At 44.2% G+C, this 25065-nt stretch overlaps 1 protein-coding gene across 3 annotated transcripts in view; it reads right to left on the reverse strand.

Annotated features, from left to right (window-relative positions):
• The window catches only part of CEP128 (centrosomal protein 128), a 430997-nt gene extending 410200 nt beyond the window's left edge, over window positions 1–20797 (reverse strand). For all 3 annotated transcript variants that reach the window (XM_032801915.2, XM_032801917.2, XM_075065602.1), the window contains exon 1: window positions 20638–20797. The gene's annotated coding sequence lies outside the window, so the exon portion shown is untranslated. The remainder of the gene's footprint in view (window positions 1–20637) is intronic.
• Between the last annotated feature and the right edge of the window lie 4268 nt (window positions 20798–25065).

The following is a 25065-nucleotide window of genomic DNA, read 5'->3' on the forward strand; positions in this document are numbered from 1 at the left end:
AAGAAGGAACTGAGGAGCGGCCGGGTCGGCAGGGGCATATATACGGTGCCGCAAAGGCGCCACGCCAGGGGGCGCCTGCCGACCCGCCGGGTGTTGCTAGGGGAAAATTCTTCCGACGAACGTGCACGCGGCGCGTGCACACCTACTTGGAATGAATATGAGCAAGCACTCGAAGAAGAACAATATATTCATGTAACGTTTAAGAAAAGTTTTATAAATGAGTTCCAATAGTTCATGGATTAGGGACCCAATCTCATGGGGTTCCAGGGGCTTCTGTATAGATTATTTAGGTTAATCTTTCTATATACCCAATGAGACTCAGTGTGCAGACACCATCAGAGATGCTTAGTTTTGCAGTTCTCAGACTGAAGATGTGTCTCCCCAGAGGTAACAAGCTTGTTAACAGCAAAAATGTTTTAAAATAAATAAATAACATATAGAGGTGAGAAATAACAGACCTCAACCCTACTGTCCCTTTTCAAATTTGTGTACACAGAGTCAATGCCTTACCTCTCTCTAAAAGTGCAAAGTTTAAAAAAGTTCAATGAATAGAAGATTGTCGGGGGTGGAATAAATCTGGACAAGGAGAAGATGTCTGGAGATAAATGTGAGAAGGGAGGGACAGGCAGTAGAAACAAAAGTGAAACTGTTTGAGCAGCATATTCCAGAAGTCTTGAGGTCTTTGAGTGTAGCCTTCATTGATTTGAGATCTATCATACCATTCTCTCACTAGAAGGAAAAAACCTATAATGGCAGCAGGTGGTAAAAAGAGACCCAGCTTGGGAATAGTTTAATAAAGTTCCTCTACCTGTGGATAAGACAGGCATGTGTGCAAAATGCAAACAGTGCAACAAAGACAGGCAAGGGCTGGTTGCCCAAATGAAACAACATCATGAGAAGTGTTCCTTCTCAGGAGGAAGTTGCATTGAAATAATGAAAGGAACATGTCTGAACATGCAGGATCTTCAGATTGCTAACAACCAACAAGTATGCACTTTTATGTAGAAATCCATGATTAAATCGAGTCTTTCTGACTAGTGATTTAATCATGATTTAAATCAAATTTGATTTAAAACCAAATCCACCCTGATAGGCTTCCTCTTCCCCCAAAGTTTCCCCAGTTCCTAATCAATCTAAACCCCTCCTTCCTACACCATCATCTCCTTAATGCATTGAGTGCTGCAATAATTAGTTAATTCATACTCCGTCCATGAAAGTAGAATTAAATACCTTTTCAAAAATAAAGGTAAGAAATAATAATGGAGAGTTAGGACACAATCCTGAATTGCGCTCTGTACAGGCAGACATCTGCACTCACACAGAGAGCATCTTGCACACATGAGGGCACAAATTAGTACAAAGATTTTTCCCTGAAAAGAGCCATTTTAGCCGCTTATAACAGGGATTTCAAACAAAAAATTGGCCCATGGGCCAGATCCAACTTGCAAAATGTATTTATGTGACCTGCATAACATACTGATTCTCCAGAATCACAGCTTTCATTTTTTTAAAAAATGTAAGTTTATATCCCTCAGAGTTGCAAGGAAAGCCCTCCAAATGTGAACTGAAATCAATACAATGCCATTTGCCTTAGTCTGCAGATAGCCTGATAGTTGTGAACTGCCTTTGCCCCCATTTATTCCATTGGAGCATCAACTTAAAGCCTAACAGTGACACTTCAGTATCAACAATAACTACTACATTGGTGGATATTCTACCATTTGAAATGGCAAAGGAGTGGGAGTAAAACCCTCAAGAATTGGGAACTGCTGCACAGAACAAAAGGAAGAACACAGGAGACTTCCAAAAACCAACAAAAGAGAAGAGGGGAAAGAAAACAGGGAAGAAATAGAGGTGACCCAAGAGGAAACAAATTTTCTCACTGAATTATGCTGAATTTGAAAATAATCTTTCATGAAGTCAGACCCTTAACTATTACATCAAGGTGGTATTTTCTCCTGGATTTCTGTGCAAACCTTCCATTGACGTTAAACTCTCCTCAATCCATCGTGAATCTCCCACTGAAGTCCTATATGTGTATCCCAGCCCATAAACCATCATTTCTAAAATAGAATCTGCCCCCCTCCACCAAATGAGTTTGACATTCCTATGCTGTAGCCTCCCAGGATGTTATTGCAAAGTAGCTCCCCTTTCCTTCCATCTGCTTACATACAGTTTGATAAAATCAGTGTGATCACAATCATTTTGATTTTCATGCTAATTAGTTGTTTGCAGTGTTGTTGTAGCCAGGTTGGTCGCAGGATATGAGAGAGTAAGTGCGACACCATCTTTTACTGGACCAACTTTCTGTTAATGAAAGGGACAAGCTTTTGATCTCCACAAAAGTCTTCTAGGGACAAGCCATGGGTAAGGTAACCAAAGTTTGTAAGCTACAAGCTAAGACAGGTTGTTAAGCCTCAGAGGTTCACATACGCTGTTGGAGACCAGTTAAAACGTGGGCTATGGGCAATTGAGCGCTAGCAGGAAGTAGGAGACCAGCACAACACCTTCAAAAGATGAGCCTGGGAACTTAAACTCATAACTCTACTACACTCTAAGGCCTGGTCTACACTACAATTTTAGGTCGAATTTAGCAGCGTTACCTCGATTTAACCCTGCATCCGTCCACACGACAAAGCCCTTTTTTTTTTTTTTTTTTTTTTAACTTAAAGGGCTCTTAAAATCAATTTCTTTACTCCACCTCCGACGAGAGGATTAGTGCTGAAAACAGCCTTGCCAGGTCGAATTTGGGGTAGTGTGGATGAAATGTGACAGTATTGGCCTCTGGAAGCTATCTCAGAGTGCTCCATTGTGACCGCTCAGGACAGCGCTCTCAACTCAGATACACTGGCCAGGTAGACAGGAAAAGTCCCACGAACATTGCCTGTTTGGCCAGCATTGCGAACTGATCAGCACAGGTGACCATGCAGAGCTCATCAGCAGAGGTGATCATGGAGTCCCAGAACTGCAAAAGAGCTCCAGCATGAATCAAACGGGAAGTACGGGATCTGATCACTGTATGAGGAGACAAATCCATGCTAGCTGATCCCAATTCCAGTAAAAAAATGCCAAAACATTTGAAAAAAATCTCCAAGGGCATGAAGGACCGAGGCTATAACAGGGACTCGCAGCAGTGCTGCGTGAAAATTAAGGAGCTCAGGCAAGCCTACCAAAAAAACAGAGAGGCGAACAGCCGCTCCAGGTCACAGCCCCAAACATGCCGCTTCTATGAAGAGTTGCATGCCATTCTAGGGGGTGCAGCCACCAGTACCCCAACCCTGTGCTTTGGCTCCATCAGTGGAGTAAGGACACAACATGGAAGCAGGTTTCGGGGATGAGGAAGATGATGTGGAGGAGATTGAAGATAGCTCACAGCAAGGAAGCAGAGAAACAGGTTTCCCCAACAGCCAGGATATGTTTCTCACCCTGGACCTGGAACCAGTAACCCCCGAACCCACCCAAGGCAGGCTTCCAAACCCTGTAGGGGGAGAAGCAACCTCTGGTGAGTCTACCTTTGTAAATATTAGGCATGGTTTAAAAGCAAGCGTATTTAATGATTAATTTGCCCTGGCATTCGCGGCCAGTACAGCTACTGGAAAAGTCTGTTAACATTGTCTAGGGATGGAGCGGAAATACTCCAGGGACATCTCCATAAAGCTCTTCTGGATGTACTCCCAAAGCCTTTGCGAAAGGTTTCTGGGGAGGGGAGCCTCATTCCGTTCTCCATAGTAGGACACTATACCACGCCAGGCCAGTAGCACGCAGTCGGGAATCATTGCGGAACAAAGCATTGCAGCGTATGGTCCTGGTGTTTGCTGGCATTCAAACAACATCCGTTCTTTATCTCTCTGTTATCCTCAGGAAAGTGATATCATTCACAGTCACCTCGTTGAAATAGGGTGGTTTTATTCAGTGGACATTCAGAGGTGCCCGTTCCTGCTGGGCTGTTTGCCTGTGACTGAACAGAAATGTTCCCCGCTGTTAGCCACACAATGCAGGGAGGGATGAAGCCATCAAAATGCGACCTTGTAATGAAAGCACATGTGCTATGTAATGTTAACAGCAAGGTTTACCGTGAAAGAGTGGACCTACTGTTCAATAAAATGTGGCTTTTTAACTGCCACTCTCCCTTTTTATTCCTCCACCAGCTACATATGTTTCTCCTTCCCAGAGGCTAGCGAAGATCAGAAGGCGACAATAACACACTCGGGATGAAATGTTCTCTGAGCTCAAGCTGTCCTCCCAAACTGACAGAGCACAGCAGAATGTGTGGAGGCAGACAATGTCAGAGTGCAAGAAAGCACAATAAAGGGGGGAGGGGAGGGTGGTTAGCTTACAGGGAAGTAGAGTGAAACAACAGCAGGGAGGGGGAGATTTCATCAAGGAGAAACAAACAGAACTTTCACACCGTAGCCTGGCCAGTCATGAAACTGGTTTTCAAAGCTTCTCTGATGTACACCGCGCCCTCCTGTACTCTTCTAACTGCCCTGGTGTCTGGCTGTGCGTAATCAGTGGCCAGGCAATTTGCCTCAACCTCCCACCCCACCATAAATGTCTCCCCCTTACTTTCAGAGATATTGTGGAGCGCACAGCAAGCAGTAATAACAATGGGAATATTGGTTTTGCTGAGGTCCATCCGAGTCAGTAAACTGTGCCAGTGCACTTTTAAACGTCCAAATGCACATTCTACCACCATTCTGCACTTACTCAGCCTATAGTTGAACAGCTCCTGACTACTGTCCAGGCTGCCTGTGTATGGCTTCATGAGCCATGGCATTAAGGGATAGGCTGGGTCCCCAAGGATAACTATAGGCATTTCAACATCCCTAACAGTTACTTTCTGGTCTGAGAAGAAAGTCCCTTGCTGCAGCTTTGAAGCAGACCAGAGTTCCTGAAGATGCGAGCATCATGTGCCTTTCCCAGCCGTCCCACGCTGATGTTGGTGAAACGTCCCTTGTGATCCACCAGTGCTTGCAGCACCACTGAAAAGTACCCCTTTCGGTTTATGTACTTCCTGGCTCAGTGCTCCAGTGCCAAGACAGGGATATGGGTTCCATCTATTGCTCCACCACAGTTAGGGAATCTCATTGCAGCAAAGCCATCCACTATGGCCTGCACATTTCCCAGAGTCACTACTCTTGATATCAGCAGCTCTTTGACTGCATTGGCTACTTGGATCACAGCAGCCCCACAGTAAATTTGCCCACTCCAAATTGATCCCCAGCTGACCAGTAGCTGTCTGGTGTTGCAAGCTTCCACAGGGCTATCACCACTCACTTCTCAACTGTGAGGGCTGCTCTCATCTTGATATTCTGGCTCTTCAGGGCAGGTGAAAGCAAGTCACAAAGTTCCATGAAAGTGCCCTTACGCATGCAAAAGTTTTGCAGCCACTGGGAATCGTCCCAGACCTGCAACACTATGCGGTCCCACCACTCTGTGCTTGTTTCCCGGGCCTAGAATCAGTGTTCCACGTCATGAACCTGCCCCATTAACACCATGATGTGCACACTGCTGGGGCCCGTACTATGTGAGAAGTCTATGTCCATGTCTTTGTCCTCATCACTCTCGTCACCGCACTGCCGTCGCCTCCTCACCTGCTTTCGCTTCTGCAGGTTCTGGTTCCGCATATAGTGCAGGATAACGCACTTGGTGTTTACAGTTCTCATAATTGCTGTGGTGATCTGAGCGGGATTCATGTTCCCAGTGCTATGGTGTCTGCACTGAAAAAAGGCGTGAAACGATTGTCTGCTATTGCTCTGATGGAGGAGGGGAGACTGACGACATGGCTTGCAGGGAATTAAAATCAACAAAGTGGCTGGCTTTACATCAAGGAGAAACACAAACAACTATCACACAGAATGGCCCCCTCAAGAATTGAACTCAAAACCCCGGGTTTAGCAGGCAGTTGATTTCAAGGAGGGAGGGGGGAGCAAATGAATACAAATGAATACAAAACAAATCTGGTCTATTTCTTGTTTTGATACACTCCATCTATCTTATACGTCTTAGGCTGGCAGCAGACGGTGCAGTACTGCTAGCCATTGTCATCTCCTGAGCAGGACCGGCGCTTCCATTTTGGTGGCCTAGGCGATTGCCTAGGGCACTAGGATTATTGGTGGGCGGTGTTTTGCCGGAGGGGGTGGCAGGCGACTCCGGCGGACCTACCGCAGTCGTGCCTGCAGAGGGTCCCCTGGTCTGCGGCTCTGGTGGAGCTGCCGCAGTCGTGCCTGAGGATGGTTGGCTGCTCGCACGACTCCAGTGGACCTCCTGCAGGCACCACTGTGGCAGTTCCACCAGAGCAGCCGACCATCCGCAGCCACGACTGCCGCAGCTCCACCGGAGTCGTGGGACCAGCGCGCGGGGCGGCGAAATTGCTGTGCGCCTAGGGCGCTAAAACCCCTAGCGCCGGTCCTGCTCCTGGGTGCTCGGCAGGAGATGACGATGGCTAGCAATCATAATGCAGCATCTCCAGGGTGCTCGCCAGAAGGTGCAGTACGACTGCTAGCCATCGTCATCTCCAGGGTGCTCAGAAGATGGTTCAGTAAGACTCGGGATCTGGCCGAGTCACTCCCATGTCTTCCCAGGCACTCCTGACCAACCTCACCGAGGTCAGCTAAAAGAGCACCCAGGAGTACAACAACGATGGTTACCAGTCGTAATACACCGTCCGCTGCCAAAAGGCAATGAGCTGCTGCTGTGTAGCAATGCAGTCCCATGCCTGTCAGCACCCAAGAGACATACGGTCACGGTGAGCTGAGTGGGCTCCATGCTTGCCGTGGTATGGCATCTGCACAGGTAACCCAGGAAAAAAGGCGTGAAACGATTGTCTGCTGTTGCGTTCACGGAGGGAGGGAAGGAGAGGAGGGCCTGAGGACACGTGCCCAGAACCACCCGCGACACTGTTTTTGCCCAATCAGGCACTGAGATCTCAATCCAGAGTTCCAATGGGCAGCGGAGAATGCGAGAACTGTGAGATAGCTTCCCACGGCTACCCACAGTGCAACACTCCGGAAGTCGACACCAGTCTCAGTACTGTGGATGCAGTCCGACGACTTAATGCACTTATAGCATTTTGTGTGGGGACACACCATCAACTGTATAAAAACGATTTCTAAAAAAAACACTTTCTATAAATTCGACCTAATTTTGTAGTGTAGACATACCCTAAGGGTACCTCTACACTGCAATAAAAAATCTCTGGCACTGAGTTTCAGAGCCCAGGTCAATTCACTTGGGCTCATGGGTCTTGGGATAAAGGTCTCAAAATTGAAGTGTAAACATTTGAGCTCAGGCTGCAGTCCTCACTCTGAAACCCTGTGAGAGGGATGTGTCTCAAAGCCCGGACTCCACCCCAAGCCCAAACAACTACACTACAATTTTGAGATCTGCAGCCCAAGCCCTGTGAGCCCAAGTCAGCTGACCTAGGCCAGCAATGGCTATGCCATGGGTCTTCTATTCCAGCGTCGACATAACCATGGACTTAACTGAGATACTGGTTTTATGGCTCATTACAATGATTTGTAACACACTCTACTGCCTGTTAATTCTTACTTGCCCACTTCATTGTAAGTGGTCATCTACAGCATGTGTGAACCTCTTAATGCTTAACAATTTGCCCCAGCTTGTATTTAGCTTGGACACTCTGGTTACTTTCCCCATACCTGAAGCAGTGTACTGCTAAGCTCAAAAGCTTGCAAAAGTTCGTCCAATAAAACATATTACTTCACCTATCTTACCCCATGCTAATAATTAGTATTTAGTGGCATGAACATGCATGGGAAAGTCTTAATAAACTTAAATGAGGCAGTCATCTGCAAAAGTAAGTTGATATGTCATTAATATTAGTGAGTTATCATCAAGCCAAGATAAACAACCCTATATGGTGAGTACAAGAGTGTAACAAACACCTACAGCGTGTCCTGGAAACCTGCAAGGTCCACATGATTTTTTATTTGACTTAAAGGAAATTATCTTCATTATAATGACATAAATGCAGGTATGGAAGACAACAACTCATTGATTCATCAGAAAATTTAAAATTATGATTTGCAAGATGACATAAGACAAGAGCTAACTGCCAGAGTCATATGTGACAAACACTGGCTACCTGCATGTTAATCACCTCAGAAGAAAATATTTCAGGCATGTCTACACTGCAATTAGACACTTGCAGCTGGCCCATGCCAGCTGACTTGGGCTAAGAGGCTGTTTAACTGCAGTGTACACGTTCCAGCTTGAGATGCAGCCCGAGCTCTTAGACCCTGTCCCCACACAGAGTCCTAGAGCCCAGGCTCCAACCCAAGCCTGAATGTCTACACTACAATTAAACAGCCCTTTAGCCCAAATCGCAGAAGCCCAAGTCAGCTGACACAGGCCAGCCACAGGCTTTTAATTGCACTGTAGACATACCCTTAGGGTCTTTGAATGCTGTGACTTTCTATCTCCAAGTAAACAGCTCCACACTAATAACGTCAATTAAATACGTTTGTTGATTTTTAGCTTCAAAGAGATTCTTCTGTATTTAATACTCCTAAGGACACTATTCACGACAAAAGTCATTTTACAAGGCTGGCCTAGTACCACAACAGCTCTACATTTTGCTAAGCAAGAGGCACATTTACAATTCTTCTTCTTCCAAGTACACTGAAAACTATCTATCTTTTGGAGACCAATAACACACTGTACTTCCACAGAATCTTTCGTCAAGCATGTCGAAGCACTTTAAAAACAGTAATTAAGCCTAGCAAGATAGCCGTGATGATTTTACAGATGGAGAAACTGAGACACAAAAAGTTACGTAGCCCGTCTCAGGTTATGAATAGATATACTTCCTCAGTGTTGAAAAGAATCAACTGTGCCTTCTTATCCCTTCACCACTGTTCAATGATTAGAAGCAATCTGCAGACATAATAGGAAGCAAAAAAGAGCAAAAAACAAAAACAAAACACAGTACCAAAAACAGGGGGGCAAGGGAAAAATCTAGTTTGATGGAGGGAAAAAAGAGACTTAAAGCAATACCTGATATCAATAAATTAAAGGCACATTAAAAAAATCTATAACTAAGGCTACAATTTAGTCATGGAATTCGTGATTTTACCAGACCTCCATGAGTTCTAGGGCTTCATGAGGAGGCAAGACTGCGTGCGTCTGACCTGCTGAGGCTGGCTGGAACCAGGACCCTGCAGCCCCAGCCCCATGGCTTCTGCCAGGGCCTGCACGCCAGAGCCCCATGGCTTCCCAGGCTTGGCAGGGGCTGCAGCTGGGGCCCTGTGCCTCAGCCCGCAGCTTCCACTAGAGGCTGCAGCTGGGGCCACACGATCCAGCCTTGCAGAGTTCTGACTCCTGGGCTTGGCGGGGGACATACGCCCCAGCCCACAGCATCTCAGGCTTGGCTGGGGGCTGCAGCCAAGACTGTTCACCTCAGCCCCGCGGCTTCTTCTGGGGGCTGCAGCCGGGGCCATGCGCCCTAGCCCCGCAGCGTCCTGGGCTTGGCAGAGTCCATGCACCCCAGCCCCATGGGCTTGGCAAGGGCTGCAACCGGAGCCGTCCACCCCAACCCCGTGGTGTCCCAAGTCCTGGGCTTGGTGGGGGTTTGGCAGGGGCCACATGTCCCAACCCCATAGCTTTCTCCAAGGGCTAAAGCTGGGGCCATGCGCTCCTACCCAGTGGCTGCATTGGTAACCATGCGCCCTCCCTTGCGCCTTCCAGGACCCTGTGCCCCCACCCTGCTGCACCCTGGGCTTGAAGGGGGCTGCAGTTGGGGCCAGACACCCATGTGACGTAGCTGGGCCAGCTCTGGAGCGGGGTTATGTGTCTCCCATGGCTGTGTGCTCCTCTGCGGCCCCTGGAGTCTGGGCTATGCCCCCCACCATGGCAGAGGGCTCAGCCTGTTGGCCCCCGCTGCCATGGGACTCCATTCCCCTCCCGTACCTAGCCCTGCCCCCTGGTTATTTTTAGCAAAGTAACAGACAGGTCACAGGCTCCATGAATTTTTGTTTACTGTCCATGTCTTTTACTAAAAATAACCATGATAAAATCTTAGTATTATCTATAACATATAGCAGAATGGTGAGAATACTGATGAGGCTTAGATGGAGAAAGCAACAAGAATGAATTCTTTCCTACCGTGACAGGTTAGTATCTTCTGAGTAGGTTATGGTCACTACCATATAATTTATTTAAAAACAAATCTCTATCACTGTAAGCTTCATAACCAGCCTTCAAGACAGCTGTATGCAATTCTGTCCAGTGTGTGCACACAGTTAACCAAGAGATACTGCATGTGTCAAGTTAACCTGGAAAATATGCTTATCTTGAAAGGTGTATAGTCTTATCCTCTGGATTCCACCCAAACTAGTCTGAGTAAAAACCCACATATAATTGTCGCAGAAAGATATTTTTTAAAATCTACACATACAACGTTATTTCCCGCAAATCCTGCAAATTAAGTAGCTCTTATACAGGGCTCAATCTTATTCTATTGATATCAACTGGAGTAGGATCAAGACTGCACATACACCTCTACCCCAATATAACATGACCCAATATAACACGAATTCGGATATAACGTGGTAAAGCAGCACTCCGGGGGGGGCGGGGCTGCGCGCTCCGGCAGATCAAAGCAAGTTCAATGTAACGCGGTTTCACCTATGAGGCAGTAAGATTTTTTGGCTCCCAAGGACAGCATTATATCGGGGTAAAGGTGTACTACAGTTACCACAGTGCACATGAATAGCTTTGTTTACAGGACTGGTGTTAGTCATAAGTAATACAAATAACCACCTGAGAAGCCACAATTCCATGAAGCCTGAAAGTCACAGGGCAATCCAATCTCTGCCTCTAGTAGGTGGGGAAAATTCACTGACTAATCTCTGTGCTGGTTTGGTTTTTATACACCAGATTACCATGGTATCTAAGCACCTTCCAAAGAAGGATAAACATATTGCTACAAAAATTTCACTGTTTGAAAACTGTTGACACCAAAACTATACTAATCACAAATTTGCAATTAGTATACACTAGAACAAAATCACATTCAACCTTACATTCTAGGACTTAATCACAAATAACTGAAACGGTGCTCAGAAAGATTTACTAGTCTACACTGATCACAAAGTCGTGGTCAGTACTGTTTCAGCAAACTTGATTTTTCACAACTGTATTCAAAAATGGGAACATTTTACAGAATACAAGTTCATAAGGGCTTATATCTACCACATATGATCTCTTCTCTTTTTTATTTTGTTAATAGATCCATTCTTTTATAACAGAAATCTTATTACATTGTAAAACAAACTTAGTATTATACACACATGTACACAGTTATTGATTGGCCTATGGAAGTCTGTAAAGTTGTACTGACAATACCTGTTACTAGTCATTTTCTTCAACTTTGTGATATTGATCACATATATTGGTTAATGCTTTTCTACTCTTCATCTACTCTTTTCTACTCTTCATCTTTCTCTTCTGTACTTTCAGTTCACAGTGTCAATTAAAGTCTTTCATCTCATATTTAGGTCCAAATTTCTGTTTTTCTGACATTGAGATGTGTAATCTATTTATTAGCTATCCAATCAAAACTCTACAATATTAAACTTTTCTCCTTCTTCTTCCTATTTTAATGCCTTTATTTTGAGTTTAACTTTTACTATGTTTGAAGGGGTTTTTCCCTTCCTTAGTAGTCACAAAACAATTCTCAAACCATCAGGTATGGTGGCAGGCATTGCCCTCTTCAGCAAACTCCAAAACATTCTGGCAGGTTTCTAAGTAGTTATCTTTTTTTTCTTTCTCCGCTGTTAAAACTGAGTTAATTCTATTACCAGAAATTTCCAGATTTTTTTATACTCATCAATAGATTTAGCAGACTCACTCTTCTTCCACCACCTTGCTATAGGAATTTTAGCAGGAACTAATAGATAAATGATCAGTTCTCCATAGCTTGTGTAAGATGCAGAGTCTTCAGGACAATTTAATAAAAATACTAATGTCTGATAATAAAAATATGTGACAGCTGACACCGTTATCTCCTTGATGCTGCATCCAACTGCATTTCAAAGTGTCTTAATTTGGGGCCATTTCCATTACAGATGGATAAATCTTTCCATTTCATTACATTTTCTTCAGCATTTACTCATCCCTGCACCACAAATTTGTTTAATTTTAAGAGGACCTAGGTAGCATTGATAAAAAATGGTAACAAGGTTTTCTTTTATTAATGTATTCATTAAGGTGTGGGGACCATTGCTCCATACGTTCTCCCACTCCTTAGTTTTGGCATCTATTCCTACACCAATTTTCCATCTTTTCATGAACATAGTTGTTTCCTGTAAGTAACAGAGATTACTTTGTACAGAATGAGAAGTAAACCTTTGTGTTTTGTGGATGTAGTTTTTCAAATTGCATCAATTTTCTGCTTAGGTTTGCTTTTTCATAGGGATGGGTTGAAAAGTCTCAGTTGCAGGTATTTATATACTGGAATTTTGGTGTCTTTTACTAGTAAGTACCAGTACCAGTAAGTTCCCAAATGTTAAAACTTCCAGGTTTTTATTGAGGTTACATGAGATGAGGGGTATGAGCTTAAATTATTTACAAAGCTACCCCAAGTTTCTATCATTGCTTTCATAAAAGGGCAGCTATATACGGTTTTTGGTGTATAGGATTTCTTTATCCACGGGAAACATCAGTACTTTGATTGCACAATAATGAGTTTGTTCTATCTCTAGCCAGTCCTGATTAGGGTTTAGTGTTATACAGTACTTCAGGTTTGTGATCTGACTAGCCTGATAACAGTGTTCAATGTTTGGTAGAGCCAATCCTTCCTTTGCCACAGCCTTTGTAAAGCAGATTGGTTAACATTGGATTTCTTATCTCCCCAAATGAATTTGTTTATCATGGATTACCACTGACTTAAATTCCCAGGGACTAAAACCAGGAGCATTTGGAAAAGGAAGTTAATTCAGGGTAAAATATTCACCTTAACCGCTACAATTCATATTTTGACCAATTTTTCAGACCTCTTTTGATATTTTTAATCAAAAGCATATAATTATATAAGTTTTGCCATCTTTTAGAAATGTGGATGCCACATATCTTACTGAAGTAGCTACCCATTTGTGTTCATATTTATCTTTTATATCTTTCAGTAGATCATAGCCTATACCTACGCCCAAGGTCTTACTTGTCATAGTTCATACTAAATCCTGACACTTTGACAAATTTTAAGATTTTCTCTTTCAAATCTAGTAGTGCGTGAGTTGGATTCATAACAAATACCATGACATCATCTGGGTAAGGCTAATTTGTGTTCCCTGTTTCTTTTTGTAATTCCCCTTATACAAGGATTATTTCGTATCAAATAGAAGATGAATTACTCCATTATCCTGGCAAAAAGAACATGAGACAATGGGCATCCATGGTGTGTGCATCTAAAGAAGGAGAATTTTTTCTGATATCCTTTTACTCTTACAGCAGCATATGGTTTGGAATACAAGATAGAAATCTAATTTTGAAATTCACGGCCTAAGCCAAATGTATATAAAGTATCTTTTAAGAACTGTCAATTTACTCTGCCACAAGCTTTTTCTGCATATACTGACAAAAACAGATGGGGCTCATTGGTAAGAGTGAAAAGATCAGGTCTAAAATTCAGCACATTATCTGACAGCTGCCTGTTTAATACAAATCCTATTTGATCTGTGTTTGCCACATGTAATTTATTTGCTCTTCCCTTCCACAGGGGAAAGAGATGCATGTGATTAGAATTGTTTTCTTTACTATTTTTAAGTACATAAGAGGATGTGCTATGTATTGTTATTTGGGAATGCAAGATCAAATAAGCATGTTTTCCATTTGGCTCAAAAGGACTGTTATACAGAACAGAAATATCCTATAAGATAACTAGAAAAATTTAAAAGCAGCAGAGAATCCTGTGGCACCTTAAAGACTAACAGACGTTTTGGAGCGTGAGCTTTCGTGGGTGGCATATGATGGCGTATATTACATTGGTGGACGTGCAGGTGAATGGACCAGTGATGGTATGGCTGCCAACCTGAAACGTATTCTCACCAGCAACCGCACGCTGTACCATAGTAACTGTAGCTCAGGAACCAATCCATGCAACAAACCTCGATGCCAACTCTGCCCACACATGTACACCTGCGACACCATCACAGGACCTAACCAGATCAGCCATACCATCACTGGTTCATTCCCCTGCACGTCCACCAATGTAATCTACGCCATCATATGCCAGCAATGCCCCTCTGCTATGTACATCGGCCAAACTGGACAGTCACTACGGAAAAGGATAAATGGACACAAATCAGATATCAGGAATGGCAATATACAAAAACCTGTAGGAGAGCACTTCAACCTCCCTGGCCACACTATAGCAGACCTTAAGGTGGCCATCCTGCAGCAAAAAAACTTCAGGACCAGACTTCAAAGAGAAACTGCTGAGCTTCAGTTCATCTGCAAATTTGACACCATCAGCTCTGGACTAAACAAAGACTGTGAATGGCTTGCCAATTACAGAACCAGTTTCTCCTCCCTTGGTTTTCACACCTCTACTGCTAGAACAGGGCCTCACCCTCCCTGATTGAACTAACCTCGTTATCTCTAGCTTGCTTGCTAGCATATATATACCTGCCCCTGGAAATTTCCACTACCTGCGTCTGACGAAGTGGGTATTCACCCACGAAAGCTCACGCTCCAAAACGTCTGTTAGTCTATAAGGTGCCACAGGATTCTCTGCTGCTTTTACAGATCCAGACTAATACGGCTACCCCTCTGATACTAGAAAAATTTAGCCTTTCACCTCAGTGGAGCTTCCCTTGCTGCAGAGGTGCTAGTTAACAGAGCCAATTGCAGGACTGGAGCCTAATTCTTCCCCCATGTTCTTCTTTCTCCACCATCACATTTATTTCCAATATCTTGGTCCAAAAATAATAGCAGCTCTGATTGCTTATCTTCAACGCTAGGGAAAATTACTTTTCTAAAACTCTAAAACTATCTAATTTTAAGAACACCTAAGGGCAGGGTGGATTGGAGGGAATCAAGAGACAAAGTTGAAAATATTTTAAGGGTCATTTGACAGCATTCCTTCTGGGAGGACTGGGGGGCGAGGATGAAGAGAAACTATGTTCCCGTATTCATTTAGGCCATACCTACACTATGAGCAAGGAGGCAAGGAGTCTGATTACCCTGCTGGTGTACACATACTTGTGGTAGCTCAGTGAGAGCTAGCACAAATATCAATAACAGCACAGCTGCAGCAGAGGCACAGCTGAGATGTGCCAAGTACATATCCACTGGTTTCAGGCAGGTTTGTACTCAGCACAGCTCAGTCATGCATCCGCTACCACTACCTACCCTCCCATGATTACACTGCTATTTATATCCATGCTAGAACAAATAAGCAGAGAAATCATCCCCTTAGCTTATAGTGTAGACATCACTTTAGTGTAATTAAGCTACTAATTTCTACCTATTGAAGTAACAACCCCCCCATACACATACACACCATAGTAGTTCATGTCACACTAGTCTGGCACAAATGCATTAGTATATTAAATATTCATACAGTACTTACCTAAGGCTATATCTACACTACAGCCTATACTGGCAAAATTTATGTCATTCAGAAGAGTGAATATTCCACACACCCTAGCGACATATGTTACACTGACATAGAGCTGTGCACACAAATGCTTATGTCTGCAGGAGAACTTCTAACACCGACATAGCTTACGCCGCTCCTTTTGGCACAGAGCATTTTCACCACACGCGCTCCATTGGTATAGCTGTACCAGTAGAGCAGCATCACTGGAGCACTGTACATATAGACATGGCCTAAATAAGTACAAGAAACAAGCACAGCACTCCTTGCCACAACATAGCAGGCAATTCAGAAAAGGAGAACTGAATAATCATATGGCTAATGAGAACATCCACAGATACATTAGACAGAAATATCAAAACAAGTTTGTAAGGAATATAAGCATTCTTACTTAAGGGCATATACCAACTTCTAAAATGATGGTGAAAGGAAGAAAATTCCCTCATGGGCAGGTTATTCCATAATTGCCCACTTAATTTTCTTCATTTTCCTCTGAAGTATCCTGTACAGACAGATATCTGAGAAGGGATCTTGAACTAGACAGGCCATTGGTATAGCAATCCCTATGGAGAGGCTTTAAGTTTATCAACAACATACCAGACAAAGCAGTGGTCCTCAAACTGAGGAACTTCAGGGGGCATATGGAAGGACCCAGGTCAGCTCACACAGTGGGTGGGGGAAGGAGTGACACCCAGCCCTGCTCCACCCCAGCCCCGCTTCACCCCAGTTCCAGCTCTGCTTCGCACCCAGCTGCACCCCAGCCCAGCTCTGGACCCAGATACAGCTCTCCCCCATCCCCAGTTCTGCCCCCAGCTCCACCTTCAGCCCAAGCTGAGGAAGCCTTGGCTGCTCAGTAATAGAGAGAAGAGGGGGGTGAGAATGTGGACAGATTCCATCACTGCTAAGGGGGTTGGGGTGTGTCATAAGTAGATAGGTAAGGGTTAATTTTCTTTTACCTGTAAAGGGTGAACAAAGGGGGAACCAAACACCTGACCAGAGGACCAATCAGAGACCAGGATTTTTTTTAAAGTCTGGGAGGGAACTGGAAACTCGGGGTCTTTTTGTTTTCCTCGGCTGTGAGTAAACAAGCTTTTCTTCTAACTCCATCTTTTTTCAAATATCTACTATCAAGTGTGAGTACAAAGGAACCAAAGTAATCGGCTGTGATGTGCTTTGATTTGTATTTACATGGGTGTTGATTTGCTGGACTGGTTTAATTGGGCTATCTTTTAAATCAGACTGTTTATTCCTATTTTCTTATAAGCCATATTCCTGTATTGAGTTTCTTAATGCAGTATTATTGTTCTGTATTTTCTTTCTTTTTATATAAAGTTTCTTTTTAAAACTTGTGGGAGTTTCTTTTCCTAGTGAGGCAGAGGGGAGAGGAATTTCTGTGCCCGGAGCTCTGTTATATCTGTGACAGGCTAGGCGGGGGGAGGGAAAAGCCCAAGCTCTGTGTCTTACTTTCCTATTGTCCCAGGGCGGGAAAAGGCTACGGGACAAAGGGAGGGGTGAATCTCTTGTGTGAGCTGACTAGGTTTGAATGCATAGCCTCGGGGAAGCTAGATTGCCTCTCTGGTTGTATTCAAAGGGAATAGGACAGCATTGCACCGGCTAACCCAGGAAAGGGGGGGAAGCTGGGGGATGAGATAGAGGAGACCCAAGGGCTCTGGGTCTTGGAGGGGTCCAAGGAAAGGTTTGGGGAACCCGAGGGGGCCGAAACCCTGGAAAACTTCGGTTGGTGGCAGCGAAATAAGATCCAAGCTGGGTATAAGCTTGGGAAGGTTCACAGTAAGCACCCAGATTTTGTATGCTAAAGTCCAGATTTGGGAAAGAGTTTACCACAGGGTGCGACAGGAACAGTTTGGGCACCACTGAGCTAAAGGCTGATATGATAGACAAAAAATCCTGACTACAGTCAAGGGTCAGCATTCAGGTAGTAGTCTCCTCACGTTTCGTCAGCTAGTGGAAAAAACTCAATTTGAAATACTTAAAATTAGGCAGGACAAAATACTAGAAAGTGTACTAAAAGGGAAAAAACATTTTATTAGCAGGGAAATGGACTGTATGATCTAACAGATCTTACTCCTATGGGAATTCTGCACCACTTCACAAGTGCAGAATTCATGTCTCCAGCAGATTTTTTTTTCCTCTGTAGAAAATATATTCTGCTGGAGAGACATTAAAGTTACACCTTTCACCACCCAGGGGCTGCTGTGGTACCAGAACAGAGAGCAACCTGCTCACCGGCAGTGGCAGCCAGCGATAGGGAAGAGGAGAGAGTGCGTTCCTCACAGTGCCCTGCCCATGGGGCCAAGTGAGCAAGAACAGGATGGGGGGAGGAGGATGGGACACAGAATGGGGCACACAGGACTGCTGGGGGGTACGAGGCATCAAAGACCTGAGTTCACAAGGGCTAGAGGGGCAGATAGACTGGAGCAGGGCTGAATGGGAGTGGGGGTGCAGGGCCATGTGGGGATGGGGTTAGACAAAGGGTTGCTCAGTTGGGGTGCTGGACTACATGAGGATGGAAGTAAGGAGTGACTGAGTCTGGATGCAAGGATACATGGGGATGGGACAGAAGGGGGATGCAGGGACACATGGTGATAGGTGCAGATGTGCCTGATTGAATGGAAGAGGCTAGGGAATCAGACAAGTTCTGCATGGAGGAGGCTCCCCAACTGCCTAACAATCCCTCACCCCTAAAAAATCCCTGTTCCAAACTTCTCCCATGCACACCCAACAAACCACCAGATCCACTCCCAGGTTCATTCCCTGCAATTACGTCATTCTCCCTTAGCTCAACCATTACCCTTGACTCCTCCAAGCCTTTGCATTGCTTCTGAGAGATGCAGGCATACATTTCTGTGTTGTAGCTTAAATGAATGATTACTCAAAGTTTTGTATTAATATGCCTACTGGGGAATCTGTTTATCAAAAAACAGATCCTGACTCTTTTTTTGTTGTCTGTATTGTTACAGACATACTTGCTGACAGGTATTTTTAAATAAATTACCAAAATAATTGAAACTGGCGCGATTATATTGTGTTATTTTGATAAATAAAATATGCAGAATTTTGCAGAATTTTAAAATATTATGTGCAGAATTTTTAATTTTTTTGCACAGAATTTTCCCGCGAGTAAGATCTTTTCTACCTCTAACTTCTATAAGCAAGATTGTTTCTAAACAAAAAGTAACATTTGGTGCCCTGATTCCTACCAGTCCTTATAAGCAGCTGACTTTCCTCTTGCAACGTACCTTTTTGAGTGGGAAGGGAGGATAGACTCGGACAGGGTGGAGCAGAAATTATAACTTGCCTAAGTGCCCCGGGACAGGCACCTTTGGGTTCTTTGACTCAGATATTTAAACTGGCACAGAAGCTTTTTCCAAGAGCATAGTAGTTTTATTTTTACTGAATTTTTAAACACTGAAATAAAAGTAATGCTGAACAGCACTGCAGTTAATTTGCTAAAAACAAATAAAGTTCCAATAGGCGTATCCACCAAATGAGGTCAAGAAAAAAGAAACAACCCTAGAAGTAGCACAAAAGAAATGAAGATTTACCACATTGACAGTTCAGCGATTTATTTTTAGCTGTCCAACAAGAGGTTTGCTAAAAAATGCAGTGGCTGCAGTGCTGAAAGGAGACTAGTAAATAAAGTGCTAAATAAACAAAAAATGACTGAAGGAGGACATTTCATCTGACAGAAAAACAATTTTCTACTAGATTTTCATATAGCTTTCAAGCTTCCTCTTTATTCAAATAAGCGTGCTAAGAGGAAGTGCAAGCACTTTCATGCTTAAAAGAGATTCATTGTTTGTAGAACTGACATCCTAATTAATTTCAACTCCCCAATGAGAATACTTATAAAAATAACTAAAAAACAAGGTAATTAGAAGTACAAATATATGCTGAAACAGGATGAAAGCCAAAAGAGATATTTGCCAAAATGTTGCTTGAAGCTAGCCACTCCTTCCCCATCACTCTCTTCCTCCACCAGTTTGTTTACCTGCTGCGTGTGCAAGTTCAGCCGATCGTGGCTCCCACCGGCCACGGTTCGCCGTCCCAGGCCAATGGGGGCTACACGAAGTAGCGCAGGCCAAGGAATGTGCTGGCCGCTGCTTCCCACCACCCCGATTGTCCTGGAGTGGCAAACTGCTGCCAGTGGGAGCCGCGATCGGCCGAACCTGGGCATGCAGCAGCTAAACAAACCAGCCCGCCCACCAGGGTGCTTACCCTGGGGAGCCACATGCCAAAGGTTGCCAATCCCTGTTGTAAACTCTTTGTGGGGACAAAAGAGTGTATGATACTATCATTCGTGTGCTCTGACCAAAGCTAAGCATGTTGTCAGCACTTAAAGTTTGGGTTCTGCCAGTTTCATTCCATTACCTAACACACAGACGCTGCTACACCACTTTCTGACACCAGGGTAGAACATTTCCTCCAGACATGACAAATCCATGAAAAAAAAACAAAGAAATTGAGTTTGTTTTCAGCTTAATTGGCTTGTGAGTTGCTTATTGGCTGGTTGTTGGCATGTAGTTTATTGCTTGTTTGACTTATTTCTTTTTTTTCCCCCTTGGCTCCGGGCAAGCAGGGGAAAGGCGGTGCGCATAGCGGGCCCAGTATATTCCCAAACTGCATGCCAGGGAGCTCTAGACACAGAGACGGTTGGGGTTCTTAGGGACTGGCTTGTTTTGGCCTTATTTTGAAATGGGATTACCTTGATTTTTAGCTTATCGTGAAAGTCAGGGTGCTTATTTACCATGTGAAAGTTGGCAACTGTGGTTTCCTCTGTGCAGCTCAAGGCCAGCTTTCTAAACACAACCTTGCAGTACCCCACAGGACAGACATCGCCCCCATACACTGCCCCACAGGCCCTCCCGGGGCCCAGCCCCTACAGTGGCTCCCAGCAGCTCCCCTGGGCTCCGGCCATTTGGCCCCCGCCCCCGGGTCCGGGTCCTACTCCGGAGCCACCCAGGCCGAACACGCCAGGGGCCGAGCCCCCTCCTCACCTCGCGAGAGACCTCAGCATCAGGGCACCCCCACCCTGCCGGCTCCAACCGCCCAACTCTGCTCAGCTTCCTCCCCACCTCGCCGCTATGGCAACTTGAACTAGCCGCCCTGCCACAGGGAGAGAGAGCGGCCTCCCGGGCGCCAAGGCCCCCGACGCATAGCACTGTGGGACATGTAGTCCCCAGGCTCCGATGCCGCCATCATGGGGGAAGGTTGAGTGGACTACAACTCCCGAAAGACCTTTCCGGTGCGCTGCTGGGTCTCGCCCGAGGCGCAACTGTCCGCGCCGAAAGCGCAACCGAGGCGATCGTCAGAAGCTCAGGCCAGACGCGTTGCTTAAAGAGCCATCCATGAAAGGAGGCGTGTGAGAACAACAGCCTCAGCAAGACCTGAGCCTGACGGTGACTCTACATTACATCCGGGGGAGGAGTGTAACTGGAAAAGTGGCATTAAAATGCAAATAAGTATTCTTTTTAATTATAGTTTTTAGTGATTAATTTCTAGAAATTTTTCAATTGCAAACACTTTTTCACTTGAGTAATTTATAATACAGGCGAGCAGTCCAGACTACTCATCTGTATAATATCATTCCAGTTTGTTAGTGGTTTCAAGATAAGGACATTGGTTAGTAATCTGTTTGAGGTAAGAAAAAAAAAATGTGGTGCCAGTGAGAGCTGCGATCGGCCGAACCTGCAGATGCCGCAGGTAAACAAACCATCCCAGCCCTTCAGCAGATTTCCCTGATGGGCTCCATGCCAAAGGTTCCAGTCACTGATGTAGAACAATAAAACAGTGCCTGGGGTCTATGCCAGATCTTGTTCTGATCAGAAGTGTCAGGGCATAAACTACAATAAGGGCTTATCTACCCTACAGTGTGGGGTTGATCTAAGCTACGCAACTTCAGCTATGTGAATAGCGTATGCTGAGGTCAGCGTACTTAGATCTATTTACCGTGATGTCTTCAGTGCGGTAAGTCGACAGCTGATGCTCGCCCGTCAACCCCGCTTGTGCTTTGTGTTCTGGAGTACCGGAGTCTATGGGAGAGCACTCAGCAGTCGATTTATCACATCTACTATAGACAGGGCCAGCGCTTCCATTTAGGCGACCTAGGCAGTCGCCTAGGGCACCAGGATTTGGGAGGGTGGCAGACTGCTCTGGTGGACCTCCCGCAGGCATGCCTGCGGAGGGTCCGCTGGTCCCACAGCTGCGGTAGAGCATCCGCAGGCACTCTTGCAGCAGGTCCACTGGAGCCACGGGACCAGCGGACCGTCCGCAGGGACGGCTGTGGCAGGTCCACTGGAGCTGCAGGACCAGCGGACTGTCCACAGGGACGCCTGCGGGAGGTCCACCGGAGCCGCGGGACCGGCGAGCCAGCCCTGTGCCTAGGGCGCCAAAAACCCTGGTGCCACTCTTAACTATAGATGCAATAAATCGACCCCCGCTGGATCGAGCGCTGCCCACAGATCCAGCAGATAGCGTAGACAGGCCCTTAATGGACTTAACAATAAGAGGGAGTCAGGGAAGAAGACCAAAAATAAGCAGTAAGATCCCGCATTTACATAGTAACAACTGCAAAAAAAATTATTGTGTCTGATTCATTGAGAATGTTGGATGTTTTTGCTTGTTTTATATAAGTCCTTTGGTTGTCTTTGTTTTTAATTGTTTCTCTGTGACCACTGCTACTCTAGACTTCCAGGCCACTTTAGAGATTGTCAATTAAGCACAAGAGCATTAAACTGTTCAGTGATTTTATAAGGTCACATGTCCACTGGAGCTCAATTGAGACAAAAAAAATATCCAGATCCTATGACTGCTAAAAGTAATTTCATGTGGTCTTTAAAAACATGGCAAGCTGGTAAAGTCACTCAAAGACAACTATCCTGAAGCAGGTATGAATCAAAATACTCATGTGCAGCAAGAGATTCCAGAGAACTGGCTACACCTTACAGAAAAAAATACACAAAATACATTTTAGAGAGAAATAAATCTTAATCAATGCTGGGGTTTTTTATTCTAGTCAGGAAAGTCTGTTAGTCATTCTTTAATACTTCCTACCTTGCCTCTTCTGAGTCAATTATCCTTTGGTTCTCTTTACACCGAGTATAAGAAGTGCTATGTATCCCCTCAGATTATGAATTTGTGAAATAAACAGTTCAAGTACAAATATTTCTAGATTCAGGATACAATGGCTAATACACAGCATAGTCTTAAAGAGAGAAAATCAAAATCAGTATAAATGCCGAGTCATAGATTCATAGACTCTAGGACTGGAAGGGACCTCAAAAGGTCATTGAGTCCAGTCCCCTGCCCTCATGGCAGGACCAAATACTGTTCATCATTATAGGAAGCTTAGCCTGGGTCTCTGAAACCTCCAATGGAAGTTACAAGAGAGGCTTAAAACTGTGCTTACATTGTAGTTTTGTGGCTTTTGTAGCTGATAATATACCCAAAACAAAATAATAAAATTAAGTCTTTAACAATGTTGCTAACCCCAAAATCGAAAAGCATGAATCAAGACCAGAAAACACAAGATTAAAAAAAGAGGGGAGGAAAGTCTTTTGATTTCCTTTCTGAGCCTTTACAATGCATTTGCTTCTACATTTTCAAGCTTTTATCTGCAGCCATTGGGGCTAGAAACTTCATGTAAAGAAATAAAGAAAAAACAAAAGCAGAGATACTCTTGTAATCACATGAATCCAGATTCTGAGACTTTAAGAAAAACATCAAATACGCTTCTATGTAAATACAACCCTTTTTTCAAAGGTAGATATGGGGTAGATCAATGGCAGCTGACTGAGCTGTGAAACTGTGTTCCTAAAAAGTTAAGCAGCTGTTAATTTTCCTCTCTATGTTTCCTTAATTTACTCAAAGACTGCTTTCTGTAGTAGTTTATTTTCCTTTAAACATTCACACTACCCTCTTCTCAGGCAATTCTCCCACTCTTCCTTCCCAACCCTCACACACATTCTTAGCTCATGCTTCCTATTGCTAACGCACCCTCATCCCTGTCCTAGGGAGAGAGGCCTCCCTTATATATATTCCTGCACCCATCTGAGGTGAGCCACAAGATTCCATTTGTCATCTGATCCACTGGATAACGTTTCTCTAGAGTACTCAACATGGCATCTTCCATCATTCCATTGCCTTTAAGGGCCAAGCCCCAATAATGCCCATGTGGGCCGTGCTTTAGAGAAGCCAGCATGCTTTGTTTCCTTTTTAAAAAATTCTTGCTGTCTCATTTATTGTATTCCCCATTATAGCAACCTGCATGGAAGTTGAAGGAAGGAGTATGGGCTGTAGGAAAAAAGAGTTTGAAGAAGGCACCAGGAAGTCAATTCTGTATGTCTATGGCTAGGATTGCTAAACTGGAGCTAGAGCAGCTCTGTAAATAGTTGGTGTAATAAAGAGCCGGTTTAGTTTAATAAAAATGGAGTTCCACTCTTGCCAACTCACAATTTTATCATAAGTCTCATGATAACTAGTATGTAGTCTTAAAAATCTAGCTTCTGAATTCATATGATTACATGAGAATTTGGGCTTTAATTTTAAAAAGAAAAAGAAAATTGCTAGCAATCGTGGTTGCAGAGAAAAGCTTGAAAACGTGAACCCTAAATGATCAAAATCCAGAATATCCCCAAAAATATATTATTTTTTAAAATGTCCTTGTTTTAGGGGCCTGACTTGTGATTTTTTAGCAGTTGCGGTTCTCTACACTGCAGTCCTCTTAAATTATTTCTAGCATATAGGACACACAATATCCCTTGTTGCTTCCAAGTGAGTTTTAAGGTACACCTCTACCCCAGTATAACGCGACCCGATATAACACAAATTCAGATGTAATGCGGTAAAGCAGCTCTCTGGGGGGGTGGGGCTGCATGCTCTAGCGGATCAAAGCAAGTTCGATATAACACGGTTTCACCTATAACACGGTAAGATTTTTTGACTCCCAAGGACAGCGTTATGTCGGGGTAGAGGTGTATTAATAAACTTTGCAAAAAACCGCATTACCTACAGATCCCCAAAACCTTTAGTGATATTTAGAAGTAGATGTGGATTTGAGATACACCTGGCTATGCTGAGTAAGACTCTAGACCAGAACAGAATGTTAGGCAAGCTAATGCATGGCCAGGTCTTTGAAACTAGAGTTCCCAGGAGCATGAGATATAGAAATAAAAACTCAGTCTGAGGTTTATTTCAGGAGATTATTTTGGTTAAATCATGCTTGACAATGCAAATGCCAGACCTCTGCATTCCTGCTAAAAAACAAAACAAACAAAAAACGCCCACATGCTATACTGTAAGCAGACTCCACAAAACAAAAAACACAAACCAGCACTTATATATTCTCAAAGCCCAACAAATTTAAATAAATGGCTTCAAATGTTCATTTCTGGTCAATTTTCTTCTGTGAATATATAACATTGCTC

Source organism: Chelonoidis abingdonii, chromosome 4, assembly GCF_003597395.2.
Source record: "Chelonoidis abingdonii isolate Lonesome George chromosome 4, CheloAbing_2.0, whole genome shotgun sequence".
In the NCBI taxonomy this organism is placed as follows: Eukaryota; Metazoa; Chordata; order Testudines; family Testudinidae; genus Chelonoidis; species Chelonoidis abingdonii.